Raw genomic sequence first — 16,104 nt, 5'->3', positions numbered from 1 at the left:
ACAGGCTGGAGACCAGGCAGTCGGAGATTATCGCATCGGCACTAGAAACGCTTGAAGGAAGCTACTAGTAGAATTCGCAGAACGCAATAATTTACGGATTTTGAATACTTTCTATCAAAAGTGAGGGAACCCAAGTGGACATGAGGGAGCACTAATGGCGAAAATAAGAACGAAGTAGACTTTACACGGAGTGCGCACCCGAGCATCGTGCAAGATGTGGAATTGCTTGGCAAGGTATGACGCAGTGGCCATAAAATGGTGCGGTCCTGAATTCACCTATACTTGAAGAACGAACGACAGAAACTGATAATCAAGAAGCTAATCAATGAGCTAGCACTGAGAGAAAACTACATAAATTCAGAGTTTCTCTTAAGAACACGTATTCGGCTCTTATCGATCAAACCAGCCTTAGCGTTGACGCAATAAATGATAATCTGATGAGTATCATTACGTAGTGTGCAGTGGAAGCAGGAGGTACATTAGTTAGACAGGACACTGGCAAGCGGTTCCAGGAAACGACGAATCTCATTAGGAAGCGTCATAGCATGAAGGCATCAAGAACAACAGACAAAAAAAGTCGAGCATTCGAAGCTGAATAATAACTGTGAGATATCAGATGTAAGAAGATATACCATGGAGATAATTGAACACGCTCCAAAGAATGGAGGAAGCGCCAAAGCAGTGAAGAGGAAGTTTGGGATAGGCAAAATCAAATGTATGTACTGAGGGACATGGAAGGCAAAATGACTACCAATATGGATAGGATAGTTAAAATAGTGGAGGAGTTTTACAGAGATCTGTCAGTAGCAAGCACAACCACGACCTTAATATAAGGACTAGCAGTAACCCAGATGACACCTAGCTAGTACGGATAGAAGAAGTCAGAAAAGCATTAGAGAGCATGCAAAGAGGCAAAGCTGCTTGTGAGAATCAGGTAACATCGGATCTGCTGAACGATGGGGGACAAATTGTGTTAGAAAAACTACCGACCCTGTTGATGAGGTGTCTCCTGACAGGAAAAGTACCATAATCTTGGAAAAGTGCTAACATCATCCCAATACATAAGAAATGAGATTACAAGGTTTTGAAAAATCGTAGTCTGATCAGCTTGCTCTCCGTAGTACACAAGCCATTTACAAAAGTAATTTCTAACAAAATTAAGACAACATCAAAATTCAATCAACCAAAGGAACAAGCGGGATTTCGAACAGGCTACTCAACAATCGACCACATGCATACTATCAAACAGGTAATAGAGAAATGCTCAGACTATAGCTAACCCCTATACATAGCATTCATAGATTACGAAGAAGCGTTTGACTCAGTAGAAATATCAGCAGTCATGCAGACACTGTAGAATCAGGGCGTCGACGAACCATATATAAATATCCTAGAAGAAATCTACAGGGGATCAACTGCTACCATAGTTCTTCATAAAGAAAGCAACAGAATACCAATCAAGAAAGGTGTATGGAAAGGGGATACAATCTACTCAATGCTATTTACCGCGTGCTTACTGGAGGTTTTCCGTGGCCTAAAATGGGGACAGTTAGGCATAAGATGTAATGGAGAGTACCTCAGTAACCTGCGCTTCGCACACGACATTGAGTTGCTGAGTAACTCAGGGGTCGAAGTTTAACTCATGATTACAGAGTTAGACAAGGAGAGCAGAAAATCAGGTCTTAAAATAATATGCAGAAAACGAAAGTAATGAACAACACCCTCGCAGGAGAACAGCGCTTCGAGATAGGTAATAGTGCACTTGAAGTTTTAAAATACTATGTCTATTTAGGAAAGGTATAACCGCTGAGCCAAATCACGAGACTGAAGTAAAAGAAGAATAAGAATGGGCTGAAGCACATTTGGCAAGCACTCTCAAATTATGACAGGTAGAATGCGGCTATCCCTCAAGAAGAAGGTATATAACAGCTGCATCTTGCTGCTACTTAGCTACAGAGCAGAAACCTGGAGACTTACAAAGAGGGTTCAGCCTAAATTGAGGTCGACGCAGCGAGCTATACAAAGAAAATTGGTACAGGTGTAAACTTAAGAGACAAGAAGAGAGCACAATGGATCAGGGAACAAACCAGGGTTAAAGATATCATAGTGAAATCAACTGGAGGAAATGGACGTGGGCCGGGCATGCAACACGTAGACAGGATACCCGCTGCTCATTAAGGGTAACTAACTTGATTATTAGAGTAGGCAAGCGGGATAGGGGGAGACAGAAGGTTAGGTGGGCAGATCGGATTAGGAAGATTGTGGGTATAAATTGGCTGCAGCAAGCACAGGACCGAGTTCTCTGGCGGAACTTCGGAGAGGTCTATATCCTGCAGTAGACGTAGGCTGATAATGATGATGATGACAGTTCGACGTAACGCGGCGCGTGCTCACCGGTGTTTGTTTTGTCGCGTCGCGTCGGCGTTACCACGCCAGGCACTGCTCCTGCCATATACTCTCAGGCGCGCGCTGCGCTGCGTTGCTTTGACACATGAGCCTTTCAGTGCTCCTGGCGTCCCTCCCTCACAAAAAAAGAGGAAGACACAGTGTAACGCATCGGCGCGAAATGCAGCATGTCGCAATTTGCGCTGGTTGCCTTCGGGCCGTTCCGACGGACGCTGGTCGCGCCTGGCGTCAGACTATAGAAAGCTTGCGTTTTGCTACCATATCGTCGCTGTGACCAGCGTGCGCGTGCGTTAACGCTACATTGTAGTATATTGGGCCTTCATGATGTGTTCGCAGCCGTTTCGCTAGCTCACATATACCAAGTTTGGTGTTGCGTCACATCAATGAAAGACGAAATATATGACTGGTGTAAACATGATAATTCCTGACACACGTGTCATGTAAAAACATAACATTATACCACGCTCATAGTGTGCTCGCAGCTGTTTGGATAGCTTCCCATATACCAAATTTGGTGCTACGTGACGTCATTAGATGACGAAACATATGACTGGTGCAAACATGGTAATCCTCACATGCGTGTCATGCAAGAACGTGACAACATACCATGCTTATAGCGTGCTCGCGGTCGTTTTGCTAACTCCACGTATGCTAAATTGGGTATCACGTGGCGTGAATAGATGATGAAGGTAAACTACACATCTAAACATGATAATCATGACACGGGAGACATGTACGGCATCATTTGCCTCAACCCCGTAACGTTGTGCTGATTTTAAAACGACATACCAACATTTCTGATTCGTGCTTCGTATAAGATCCATTGCCACTGCATGTGATATCTGCCCTTTTTTAAAATGCGAAGCATTTTTTAGCGAACTTCAATTGCTTTTAGCGTATCATTTATCTATCTAGCCGATTACGACTTTTAGCTCTTCTGGTCGTTTGGATAATGGTATTGATACCAAACTGGGTATAGCATAACATGACTGTATAAAAACACATTTGACTAGTCGTAACATAAAATCATGACATGTATGTCATGAACGTCATGATTTACATTTCATGGTCCTGCAGTTCTAGCGGTGGTTTTGTTCACATGGCATGTTGCAAAACTGGTATGGTATGACATGATTGCATGGTGAACACAAGTAACAGACCTTAGCATGAAAATCATGGCATGCGTGTCATCCAACAACACGACCACATACCACGCTCATGATACACTCATGACTTTAGTATTATGGTACGTGAATGAATGACGAAGGTATGTGACTGGCGCAACCATGATAACATGACTACATGCCAAAGTCAAGGCACTAACACATTTCGACGTGATGTGGTCCGCGTGCTTGCCGGCGTTCATTTGGTCGCGTCACGCTGGCGTTGCCAGGCCAGTCGCCGGTCCTGGCGCGCCGCGTTGCATTGCTTTGGCGCATGCGCGCTTCAGCGCGTCCGGAGTCCCTCCGTCACGAAAACAGGGAGGCGTAGTGTTGTCTGGGTAACGCATCGGTGCGAAATGCAGCATGTCGCTTTTCGCGCCGGTGGCCGTCGGGCCGCGCCGTTGGACGGTGATCGCGCCGGTTGCGTTTGGCGTCCGACTATAAAGTGCTCGTATTTTGCAAACGTATATGTAGCGTCGCTGTGACCAGCGTGAGCGGGCTTCAGCGCTACATTGATGTAAATTGGGCCATTCATGATGTGCTCGCGTCTGTTTTGCTAGCTCCACTTATACCTACTTTGGTGTTACGTGACGTCAATGAATGACGAAATATATGGCTGGTGCAAACATTATAATCTTGACACGCGTGTCATGCAAGAACATTACAACATACTACCCTCATAGCGTTCTCGCGGCCGTTTCGCTCCACATATATTTAATTTGGTATCACGTGGCGTGAATGAATGGCGAAGGTAAACGACAAATTCAAATATGATAATCATGACACGGAAGTCATGTACGGCAACATTTACCTCCACCTCGTAAGGTTGTACTGAATTTGAAGTGACATATCAATCTTTTTCAAACATGCTTCGCATATCATCGATTCCCACTGTTCGTGATACATGCTAACTTCGGGCTGCACAAAAGTAGGAGTATATGCATGGTATTCTGCTGACACTCCATGAAATCACACGTAGGAAATTGTTATTCAGTCTGAAATGGGCAAAAGAAACTTCTTCCTAGCGCCAACACCCCAAGTAAAATGACATAACTTCTCGATCGCATTTGTCGTGTTTGTTAGGATCTGATTAATATCAATAAGAAAAAAATGTGAATGCCCAGAAATATTTAGGTGACGCTGGCGAGGGAGTCAAAGTGAAGGTCTTTTTTATATTCAGGTGAAGGGTGTATACTTCCACAAAAAAAATGACACGAGTGCAATGGGGCACTAAATGGAAGAAATAAAGCACTGCGGGGAAAATTATTCAGAAAAAAACAACACCGTCATGATAGAAAAAAATGGTCGATTTTTTATGCTACGCAGGTTGTCACGTGAAGGCAAAGTGAAGTCATTGTAATGCCACAAGTTTTGTGATACGGAACGTCATCAAGGCGTGAGCTGACGTCATCTCGTGATGAAGATTTTTGCATCCCTTGCCCTTGACAGCGCGAGACGCCTTGAACGCGAGATGCTGGCATTGATATTTCGCGCTTCATGAAGGCATCTAAGGCTTTCGTCGTGAAGGCAAACACGCCCGTTATAATTCAGAGGAGCAGCGTCAGCTAGCGAACATTGTCTTTTATTTAGTTTCTCAATTCGCTTTTGAACTTGTATGCCACGCACACATAATAAATTGGTTGCTTATTATACTCGATTTTTTGTGCATACGGGGGACGTCCAAGGGGTGTTTTCTTGATTGTGCTCGCTTGTCGGTTTATCGACTTCGCGGCGCAGGTCTGAAATCCTGGCTGTGGTAGAGAATGCTTAAAAATGAAATTTCTTTGGCTTTTTGGGGATGGTCCCGTTAATTAGGGAGGCGATCGCCGGGCTAATTCCAAGGGCCGAAGTATCGGCCCCCCGAACCGCACCACGAAAGCGTGGACAATTTAGAAGTGGTCCTTTTTGGCGCGCCAGCGGACGCCGGCTGTGGCCCAAAGAGCAAATCAGAGCCGAGAGTTGATAAACAACGAAAATTATATTCTCAATGATGGCAGATCGAAAACAATACACAAGAATTCACACTCCACAATAGTTGCATACATGATGTCACCAATCAAACAACGTACTACACAGTACAATCAGCCACACTCGAAACAACGGACACAGACAACAATACCCACTACAATGCAGTCGCATGCAATGAACAACCAAGACACTTAAAGACTAAAGAAATAGAAAATCTATTCAGTCCAAAGTTCTTGGAACAAAAGTCTGGATGATACTCTTCCGAGAATAACTCACTCCAAGTCCAGCGTTTTTGTCGTTCTGCTGCCCCTGAAGTTTCTCTTCCAGGAAACCTCACCGAAGATTCTCTTCCAGGAAACCTCACGTCTTCAATAGGCCACTCTCCAAGCTTCAACCTTCTTCGCCGGAAACACGTCGGCTTCACACAAGCAGCGGTTGCCACGCGTCTTCGCTCGATAGCGGTAAACACACACTCTTGCCTGTAGCTCGAGGCATCACCCCTCAGGTGGAAATCATCTTCTCCCGCTTTGTCTCTACGGACAAAACCTTCGCCGACTTCACGGCGGTATACCCTACGCTCTCTGGCGCTAACTTCCGTCTTCTCCTGCTCTCTCGTCTCGGCCGCTCGATTAAATACCTTCCGCGCGATATTCCAGAAGGTTCTAGTCATTTCGTCGACGCGATACGCAGCGAAGGCTGGGGAGATGGCGAGACGGTTCGAATGCCCTCCGCGTCGGATGACTCAACTCGGCATGACCACGCCTCTTTCCTTCTAGAAATTTCGAGTGCTTGCTCGGCCGCCGAAGTGGGTTGAGGAGGTTCGTCGGCGAAGCCACGCTTCCGAGGGGAGAGCGCGCCCACGGGACGCCTTGGATGTTTGTTTTTTTTTCTTTTGACCTCGCGGCGTCTCTCCCGCGCGTTATCGCAAGAATTTGGCGGCGCGCCCATTTTTAGCGCTCGTTCTGTGACACTGCCCCCCACTTTAAGAATATTATCTCTTAATATTCAAAACCACACAAACGAGCGCGAACAGTCACCACACACTCTGAAAGACTGTAACACAAACCGTCGCTCATGACACTTCACATTCACAATAGATCGCTCAATACAATCGTACATTGTAGTTCAATTCCACAACATATAAAATATAGCCACAGGTACATGACTACAACACTTCATCACACATTCCAAACAATACAAACGTACAAAGTTCTCTCATTACAACAATTGTACAATCACATCACCGTAACAAACATTTGGACTCACTCGACATACAGTTGTGACACCGGATAAGAACCACATTAACTTAACATAAAGCACTGTCAAACACATTTCAAATCGACTTCGACACCTATCCGGTGCATTTCGATAGGCGCTTGCGCCCCTGTTTGCGGTGCTCTCTCGAACTCTTCTTATTGTGTTTGCTCGTTTTGTTCCGGCGAGCCCCTCCGAACGACGGTATCTGAGGCGGCGTCTAAGCCATCGTTGTCACTTCCGACACTGCTAGCGGTTCATGACGCTCAACCTATCCTGTCCGGTTATTCACCCGCTTGTTCATGTCCCTACATTGGGCCTGGCTGGCCGACTCCGTCATCTTTACACTGTCGGTCGGTTGAGGTCGTGCTGACGTACGTCCAGCTGCCCAGCACGTGAACTCATTCAACACGATCATCTTCTCATTCACTGTCTCTTGCACCGCGGCTTCACCTTGGGCTCTAGTAAGATCCGTCATGGGCTGCTCCTTCACTGTATCTTGCGGTCACTGGGTTCGCGAGGGCTCTATCTTAGGATCTTCTCCCAAACATTCCGGATCATTCGGTCCTCGCGCCCCGTCGATGTTCCCGATGACAAGGTCGTACAGGGGGGTCATCATGCAATAGCAGTAACCTTCCCGCTGAAGTACGGGGTTTCAACCTCAATTTCTGCTTCGGGAAGCATCCGAACCGTACGGTCAATTAGGCAAACCGGTTTCGTTTTGCCTGTTAACTCACTCTCACACACCAGATTTCTCCACACGATAACAGTGGAGCTGCCGGTATCTCTAAACACCGTAATCTTTTTGTCCTCAATTTTTCCAGGCAGCGTTGGCATTCCCTTCGTAACACCGGTTGGGTGTTTTATCATTACAGCACCCACAATAGGAATTTTCTCCCCCTTTTTCAACTCTAAGAATCCGTCGGTGACGCCATTATTACCGGATTTTGGTGCCGCTTGCACACAGGATACCTGGTGAGTTTGACTCGCTCCGTTTCGACATGCGTCTGCTTTCTGCCCAGTCTGTCCACACTTAAAACATTTTACTACCGTAGGGCTCGTAAAGATCGTTCGACAGTTTTTTGCGCGATGACCCACTAGGTTACACAGGAAACATCGCGGAATGCTCTCTGGTGCACGCTTCTTTTCTTCGCGAGCCAATTTCTTTGAATCCTCGGGACAATCCTTTTTGACCTTGGCCAAATTAGTGCCACCTTGCGCTTTCAAGAAATGATCAGCTAATTCAAGCATGCGTTTAAGTGAGTCAGCCTTCCTCTCTCTCAAGTACAGCGAAAGGCTTGGGTGGCAACTAGTGAGAAATTGTTCTCTAATTAGGAGCTTCCTAAGCTCATCGTACTCCTGTGCTGTCCCTGAAAGTTCAATTCATCTGTCGAAGTAATGGCAAAGTCGGGCGGCATACTGCGTAGCCGTCTCACCATCAGCTGGCTTTCCTGTCCGAAATCTGTCCCGGAATCCTTCCACGGTAAATCTAAATCACTTCAGCAGAGCAGCTTTCACCTTTGCATAGTTGGCTGCATCGGTCAGCGTCAGCCTACCGTACACACTGAGCGCTTCACCATTCAAGCAAGTACTCAAAGCAGTTGCCGATTGATGTTCCGGCCAATTCTGGCTCCTCGCAATTGTCTCAAATCGGTGAAGGTACGCGTCAAAATCGACCTTCCTTTCATCAAACGCTACGAGCAGCTTGCTTGGATTCAAGCGGAAGCCATGGTCTTCCCGTTCACTGCTTTCAACTCTAGCTTGGACTGGAGTTTCACTTCGCTGTTGCAAACGGAGTTGCTTGAGTTTCATCTCGTGCTGCCGCTGCTGTTCCCTTTCAGCCATCTCCGCTTCTCTTTCTTCTCTCGTCCTTTCGGCTGCCAACTTTTCTCTCTCCAGCTCCAACTTCAATGGCTGCTCTCTTTCTTACTTCAGCTGTCGCTCCTGTGCCTCTCTTTCTTCTTTCAGCTGTCACTCCTTTGCTTCTCTTTCTTCTATCGCCCTTTCAGCTGCCAACCTCTCTCGTTCTAACTCAGCTGCTTTTTCCGCTTTGGCTCTTTCGACCGCCAGCCTTTCTTTTTCCAGCTCAGCTGCCTTTTCTTCTTTGGCCCTCTCTTTTTCTTCTTTTTCCTTCTGGGTGACCCACTTCCGTAGTTCGGCGCCAGAAAGACCCATCTTCTCACCAAGAGTGACTAACTTTTCGAGATTCATTTTGTCTCGCAACTCGCAAATAAAACCTTGCCGCGTGCAAAAAGTATCTGCCTAAATCAGTCTATCGCAACACTCCCCTGCACTCGTTAACGAGAACACTGAACAAGACTCAAAATCATTCCGATAGCACTATTGTCACAGAACAAGCGCTCAAAAAGGACGTGCCGCCAAATTCTCGCGACGAACCGCCGGAGTGACGCCGCGAGGTCAACGAAAAAGAAAGAAAAAGAAAACAAACATCTAAAGGCTCCCCGGGCACGCGAGGCTCTCCTCTCGGAAGTGTGGCTTCGCCGACGAAACCTCCTTACCCCAAAACGGCGGCCGAGCAAGCACTGGAAATTTCTAGATGGAAAGGGGCGTGGTCATACCGAGTTGAGTCATCAGTCGCGGAGGGCATTCGAACCGTCTCGGCCTCTTCCCAGCCTTCGCTGCGTATCGCGCCGACGAAACGACGAACACTTTCTGGAATCTCGCGCGGAAGGTATTTAATGGGGCAGCTGAGGTGAGAGATCAGGAGAAGACGGAAGTTAGCGCCAGAGCGCGTAGGGTATCCCGCCGTGAAGTCGGCGAAGGTCTTGTTTGTAGGGACAAAGCAGGAAAAGAAGAGGATTTCCACCTGACGGGTGAAGGCTCGAGCTACAGGCAAGAGTGTGTGTTTACCGCTATCGAGCGAAGACGCGTGGCAACAGCTGCGTGTGTGAAGCCGACGTGTTTCCGGCGAAGAAGTTTGAAGCTTGGAGAGTGGCCAAGTGAAGACGCGAGGTTTCCTGGAAGAGAAACTTCGGCGAGGTTTCCTGGAAGAGAAACTTCGAGGGCAGCGGAACGACGACAACGCTGGACTTTGAGTTAGTGATTCTCGGAAGAGTATCATCCAGACTTTTGTTCCAAGAACTTTGGACTGAATAGGTTTTCTATCTCTTTAGTCTTTAGGTGTCTTCGTTGTTCAATGCATGCGACTGCATTGTAGTGCGTATTGTTGTCTGTGTCCGTTGTTTCGAGTGTGGCAGAATGTAGTGTGTAGTACGTTGTTGGTTTGGTGACATATTGTACTCAACTATTGTAGAGTGTGCATACTTGTGTGTTGTTTTGATCTGCCGTTATTGAGAATATAATTTCGTTTGTTTATCAACTCTCGGCTCTGACTTGTTCTTTGGGCCACAGCCAGCATCCGCTGGCGCGCCAAAAAGGACCACTTCTAAATTGTCCACGCTTTCGTGGTGCGGTTCGGGGGGCCGATACTTCGGCCCTTGGAATTAGCCAGGCGATCGCCTCCCGAATTAACGGGACTCCTGTGGCAATTAATCCGGCGTCCGCGACACAGGACCTTTTGGTGCACAGTGTGTTCAAAGTAGTGAGAAAGAGCCTCGAGTTGTTGATAGTGCTATCGGAACGATTTTGTGTGTTGTTCAGTGTTCTCGTTAACGAGTGCAGGGGAGTGTTCCGATAGACTGATTTAGGCAGATACTTTATCACGCGGCAAGGTTTTATTTGCGAGTTGCGAGACACAATGGATCTGGAAAAGTTAGTCGCTCTTGGTGAGAAGATGGGTCTTTCTGGCGCCGAACTACGGAAGTGGGTCACCCAGAAGGAAAAAGAAGAAAAAAAAAGAGCCAAGGAAGAAAAAACAGCTGAGCTGGAACGAGAGAAGGTGGCAGCTGAAAGGACGAGAGAAGAAAGAGAAGCAAAGGAGCGACAGCTGAGAGAAAAAAGAGAAGCAAAGAGCGACAGCTGAAAGAAGAAAGAGAGGCAAAGGAGCGACAGCTGAAGGAAGAAAGAGAGCAGCAATTGAAGTTGAAGCTGGAGAGAGAGAAGTTGGCAGCCGAAAGGGCGAGAGAAGAAAGAGAAGCGGAGATGGCTGAAAGGGAACGGCAGTGGCAGCACGAGATGGAACTCGAGCGGCTCCGTTTGCAACAGCGAAGTGAAACTCCCGTCCAAGCTAGAGTTGAAAGCAGCGAACGGGAAGATCCTGGCTTCCGCCTAAACCCGAGCAAGCTGCTCGTCGCGTTTGATGAAAGGAAGGACGACCTTGACGCGTACCTTCACATATTTGAGACGATTGCGCGGAGCCAGAATTGGCCGGAACATCAATGGGCAACTGCTATGAGTACATGCTTGAGTGGTGAAGCGCTCAGTGTGTACGGCAGGCTGACGCCGACCGATGCAGCCAACTATGCGAAGGTGAAAGCTGCTTTGCTGAAGCGATTTAGATTTACTGTGGAAGGATTCCGGGACAGATTTCGGACAGGAAAGCCAGCTGATGGGGAGACGGCTACGCAGTATGCCGCCCGACTTTGCCATTATTTCGACAGATGGAATGAACCTTCAGGGACAGCGCAGGAGTACGATGAGCTTAGAGAGCTCCTAATTAGAGAGCAGTTTCTCACTAGTTCCCACCCAAGCCTGTCGCTGTACTTGAAAGAGAGGAAGGCTGACTCACTTGAAGGCATGCTCGAATTGGCTGATCAATTCTTGGAAGCGCAAGGTGGAACTAATTCGGCCAAGGTCAAGAAGGAGTGTCCTGAAGATTCGAAGAAATCGGCTCCTGAAGACAAGAAGCGTGCACCGGAGAACATTCCGCGATGTTTTCTGTGTAACCGAGTGGGTCATCGCATGAAAAAACTGTTGAACTATCTTTACGAGCCCTACGGTTGTAAAATGTTTTAAGTGTGGTCAGACTGGGCACAAAGCAGACGCATGTCGAAACGAAGCGAGTCAAACTCACCAGGTATCCTGTGTGCTAGCAGCACCGAAATCCGATAATAATGCCGTCACCGACGGATTTGTAGAGTTGAAAAATGGGGAGAAAATCCTTTTTGCGGGTGCTGTAATGACAAAAGAGCCAACCGGTGTTTCGAAGGGAATGCCAACTCTGCCTGGAAAAGTTGCGGACAAAAAGATTACGGTATTAAGAGATACCGGCAGCTCCACTGTTATCGTGCGGAAAAATTTGGTACGGAAAAGCGAGTTAACAGGCAAAATGAAACCGGTTTGCCTAATTGACTGTACGGTTTGGATGCTTTCCCGAAGCAGAAATTGAGGTTGAAACACCTTACTTCAGCGGGAGGGTTACTGCTTTATGCATAACGACACTCCTGTACGACCTTGTCATCGGGAACATCGACGGGGCGCGAGGACCGAATGATCCGGAATGTTTGGAAGAAGACCTTAAGATAGAGCCCTCGCCAACCCAGCGACCGTGAGATAGAGTGGAGGAGCCACCCGTGACGGATCTCACTAGAGCCTAAGGTGAAGCCGCGGCGCAAAAGCCAGTAAATGAGAAGATGATCGTGTTGAATGAGTTCACGGGCCGGGCAGCTGAACTTACGTCAGCTGGACCTCAACCGACCGACAGTGCAAAGCTGATGGAGTCGGCCAGCCAGGCCAAATGTTGTGAGATGAACAAGAGGATGAATAACCGGGCAGGGTCGGTTGAGCGTCATAACGCGTTAGCAGTGTCGGAAGTGACAACGATGGCTGAGACGCCACCTCAGATACCGTCGTTGGAAGGGGCTTGCTGGAATAAAACGAGCAAAAACAATAAGAAGAGATCGAGAGAGCACCGCAAGAAAGGGCGCAAGCGCCGCTCGAAATGCACAGGATAGGTGCTGAGGTCAAATCGGAATGTGTTCGGCAGGGCTGAGTGCTATATGTTGTGTTAATGTTATGTTATCCTGTGTCACAAGTGTCGAAGTGTTTGTGCTGTGACGTGACGTATAGTATTGTACAATGGTGGTAATGGAAACTTTGTACATTTGTATTGTTTCGAATATGTGATGGAGTGTTGCATTCATGTACCAGTGGCTATATTTTATGTGTTGTGGAATTGAATTACAGTGTACAATTGTATTGAGCGATCTATTGTGAATGTGAAGAGTCATCAGCGACGGATTGTGTTACAGTCTGGGAGAGTGTGTGGTGACTGTTCGCGCTCGTTTGTGTGGTTTTGAATATTGTGAGATAATATTCTTAAAGTGGGGGGCAGTGTCACAGAACGAGCCCTCAAAAAGAGCGCGCCGCCGACTTCTCGCGACGAACCGCCGGAGTGACGCCGCGAGGTCAACTAAAAAGAAAGAAAAAGAAAACAAACATCTAAAGGCTCCCCAGGCGCGCGAGGCTCTCCTCTCGGAAGCGTGGCTTCGCCGACGAACCTCTTCACCCCATAATGGCGGCCGAGCAAGCACTGGAAATTTCTAGATGGAAAGGGGCGTGGTCATACCGAGTTGAGTCATTTGTCGCGGAGGGCATTCGAACCGTCTCGGCCTCTCCCCAGCTATCGCTGCGTATCGCGCCGACGAAACGACGAGAACTTTCTGGAATCTCGCGCGGAAGGTATTTAATGGGGCAGCTGAGGTGAGAGATCAGGAGAAGACGGAAGTTAGCGCCAGAGCGCGTAGGGTATCCCGCCGTGAAGTCGGCGAAGGTCTTGTTTGTAGGGACAAAGCAGGAAAAGAAGAGGATTTCCACCTGACGGGTGAAGGCTCGAGCTACAGGCAAGAGTGTGTGTTTACCGCTATCGAGCGAAGACGCGTGGCAACAGCTGCGTGTGTGAAGCCGACGTGTTTCCGGCGAAGAAGTTTGAAGCTTGGAGAGTGGCCAAGTGAAGACGCGAGGTTTCCTGGAAGAGAAACTTCGGCGTGTTTTCTGGAAGACAAACTTCGAGGGCAGCGGAACGACAACAATGCTGGACTTTGAGCGAGTGATTCTCGGAAGAGTATCATCCAGACTTTTGTTCCAAGAACTTCACTGAATAGGTTTTCTATCTCTTTAGTCTTTAAGTGTCTTGGTTGTTCAATGCATGCGACTGCATTGTAGTGCGTATTGTTGTCTGTGTCCGTTGTTTCGAGTGTGGCAGATTGTACTGTGTAGTACGTTGTTGGTTTGGTGACATATTGTACTCAACTATTGTGGAGTGTGCATACTTGTGTGTTGTTTTGATCTGCCGTTATTGAGAATATAATTGCGTTTGTTTATCAACTCTCGGCTTTGACTTGTTCTTTGGGCCACAGCCGGCGTCCGCTGGCGCGCCAAAATTGACCACTTTTAAATTGTCCACGCTTTCGTGGTGCGGTTCGGGGGGCCGATACTTCGGCCCTTAGAATTAGCCCGGCGATCGCCTCCCTAATTAACAGAAACCCTGTGACAACTATCAACAACTCAAGGCTCTTTCTCACTTCTATGGACACACTGTACACCAAGAGGTCCTATCGCGCACGCCAGATTAATTGTCACACACAGGTCCCATTAATTAGGGAGGCGATCGTCAGGCTAATTCCAAGAGCCGAAGTATCGGCCCCCCAAACCGCACCACGAAAGCGTGGACAATTTAGAAGTGGTCCTTTTTGGTGCGCCAGCGGACGCTGGCTGTGGAACAAAGAACAAATCAGAGCCGAGAGTTGATAAACAACTAAAATTATATTCTCAATAATGGCAGATCGAAAACGATGCACAAGAATGCACACTCCACAATAGTTGCATACAATATGTCACCAATCAAACAACGTACTACACAGTACAATCAGCCACACTCGAAACAACGGACACCGACAACAATACGCACTACAATGCAGTCGCATGCATTGAACAACCAAGACACTCAAAGACTAAAGAGATAAAAAACCTATTCAGTCCAAAGTTCTTGGAACAAAAGTCTGGATGATACTCTTCTGAGAATCACTCACTCTAAGTCCAGCATTGTTGTCGTTCCGCTGCCTCTGAAGTTTCTCTTCCAGGAAACCTCGCCGAAGTTTCTCTTCCAGGAAACCTCACGTCTTCAATAGGCCACTCTCCAAGCTTCAAACTTCTTCGCCGAAAACACGTCGGCTTCACACACGCAGCAGTTGCCACGCGTCTTCGCTCGATAGCGGTAAACACACACTCTTGCCTGTAGCTCGAGGCGTCACCGCTCAGGTGGAAATCATCTTCTCCCGCTTTGTCTCTACGGACAAAGCCTTCGCCGACTTCACGGCGGTATACCCTACGCGCTCTGGCGCTAACTTCCGTCTTCTCCTGCTCTCTCGTCTCTGCCGCTCGATTAAATACCTTCCGCGCGAGATGCCAGAAGGTTCTCGTCATTTCGTCGGCGCGATACGCAGCGAAGGCTGGGAAGAGGGCGAGATGGTTCGAATGCCCTCCGCGTCGGATGACTCAACTCGGCATGACCACGCCGCTTTCCTTCTAGAAATTTCGAGTGCTTGCTTGGCCGCCGATGTGGGGTGAGGAAGTTCGTCGGCGAAGCCACGCTTCCGAGGGAAGAGCGCGCGCCCGGGGAGCCTTGGATGTTTGTTTTCTCTTTTTTTTGACCTCGCGGCGTCTCTCCCGCGCGTTATCGCAAGAATTTGGCGGCGCGCCCTATTTTAGCGCTCGTTCTCTGACACATGACTACATGCCAAAGTCAAGGCACTAACACATTTCGACGCGATGTGGTCCGCGTGCTTGCCGGCGTTCATTTGGTCGCGTCACGCTGGCGTTGCCAGGCCAGTCGCCGGTCCTGGTGCGCCGCGTTGCTTTGCTTTGGCGCATGCGCGCTTCAGCGCGTCCGGAGTCCTTCCGTCACGAAAACAGGGAGGCGTAGTTTTGTCTGGGTAACGCATCGATGCGAAATTCAGCAGGTCGCTTTTCGCGCCGGTGGCCGTAGGGCCGCGCCGTTGGACGCTTGTCGCGCCGGTCGCGTTTGGCGTCAGACTATTAAGTGCTCGCATTTTGCAAACGTATATGTAGCGTCGCTGTGACCAGCGCGAGCGGGCGTCAGTGCTACATTGAATAAATTGGGCCATTCATGATGTGCTCGCGTCTGTTTTGCTAGCTCCACTTATACCTAATTTGGTGTTACGTGACGTCAATGAATGACGAAATATATGGCTGGTGCAAACATGATAATCTTGACACGCGTGTCATGCAAGAACATTACAACATACTACCCTCATAGCGTTCTCGCAGCCGTTTCGCTCCACATATAATAAATTTGGTATCACGTGGCGTGAATGAATGACGAAGGTAAACGACAAATCTAAATATGATAATCATGACACGGAAGTCATGTCCGGCAACCTTTACCTCCACCTCGTAATGTTGTACTGAATTTGAAGTGACATATCAATCTTTT

The sequence above is a fragment of the Rhipicephalus microplus genome, chromosome 7 (assembly GCF_043290135.1).
Source record: "Rhipicephalus microplus isolate Deutch F79 chromosome 7, USDA_Rmic, whole genome shotgun sequence".
NCBI classification, from domain to species: Eukaryota; Metazoa; Arthropoda; class Arachnida; order Ixodida; family Ixodidae; genus Rhipicephalus; species Rhipicephalus microplus.
This window is presented reverse-complemented; position numbering follows the sequence as displayed.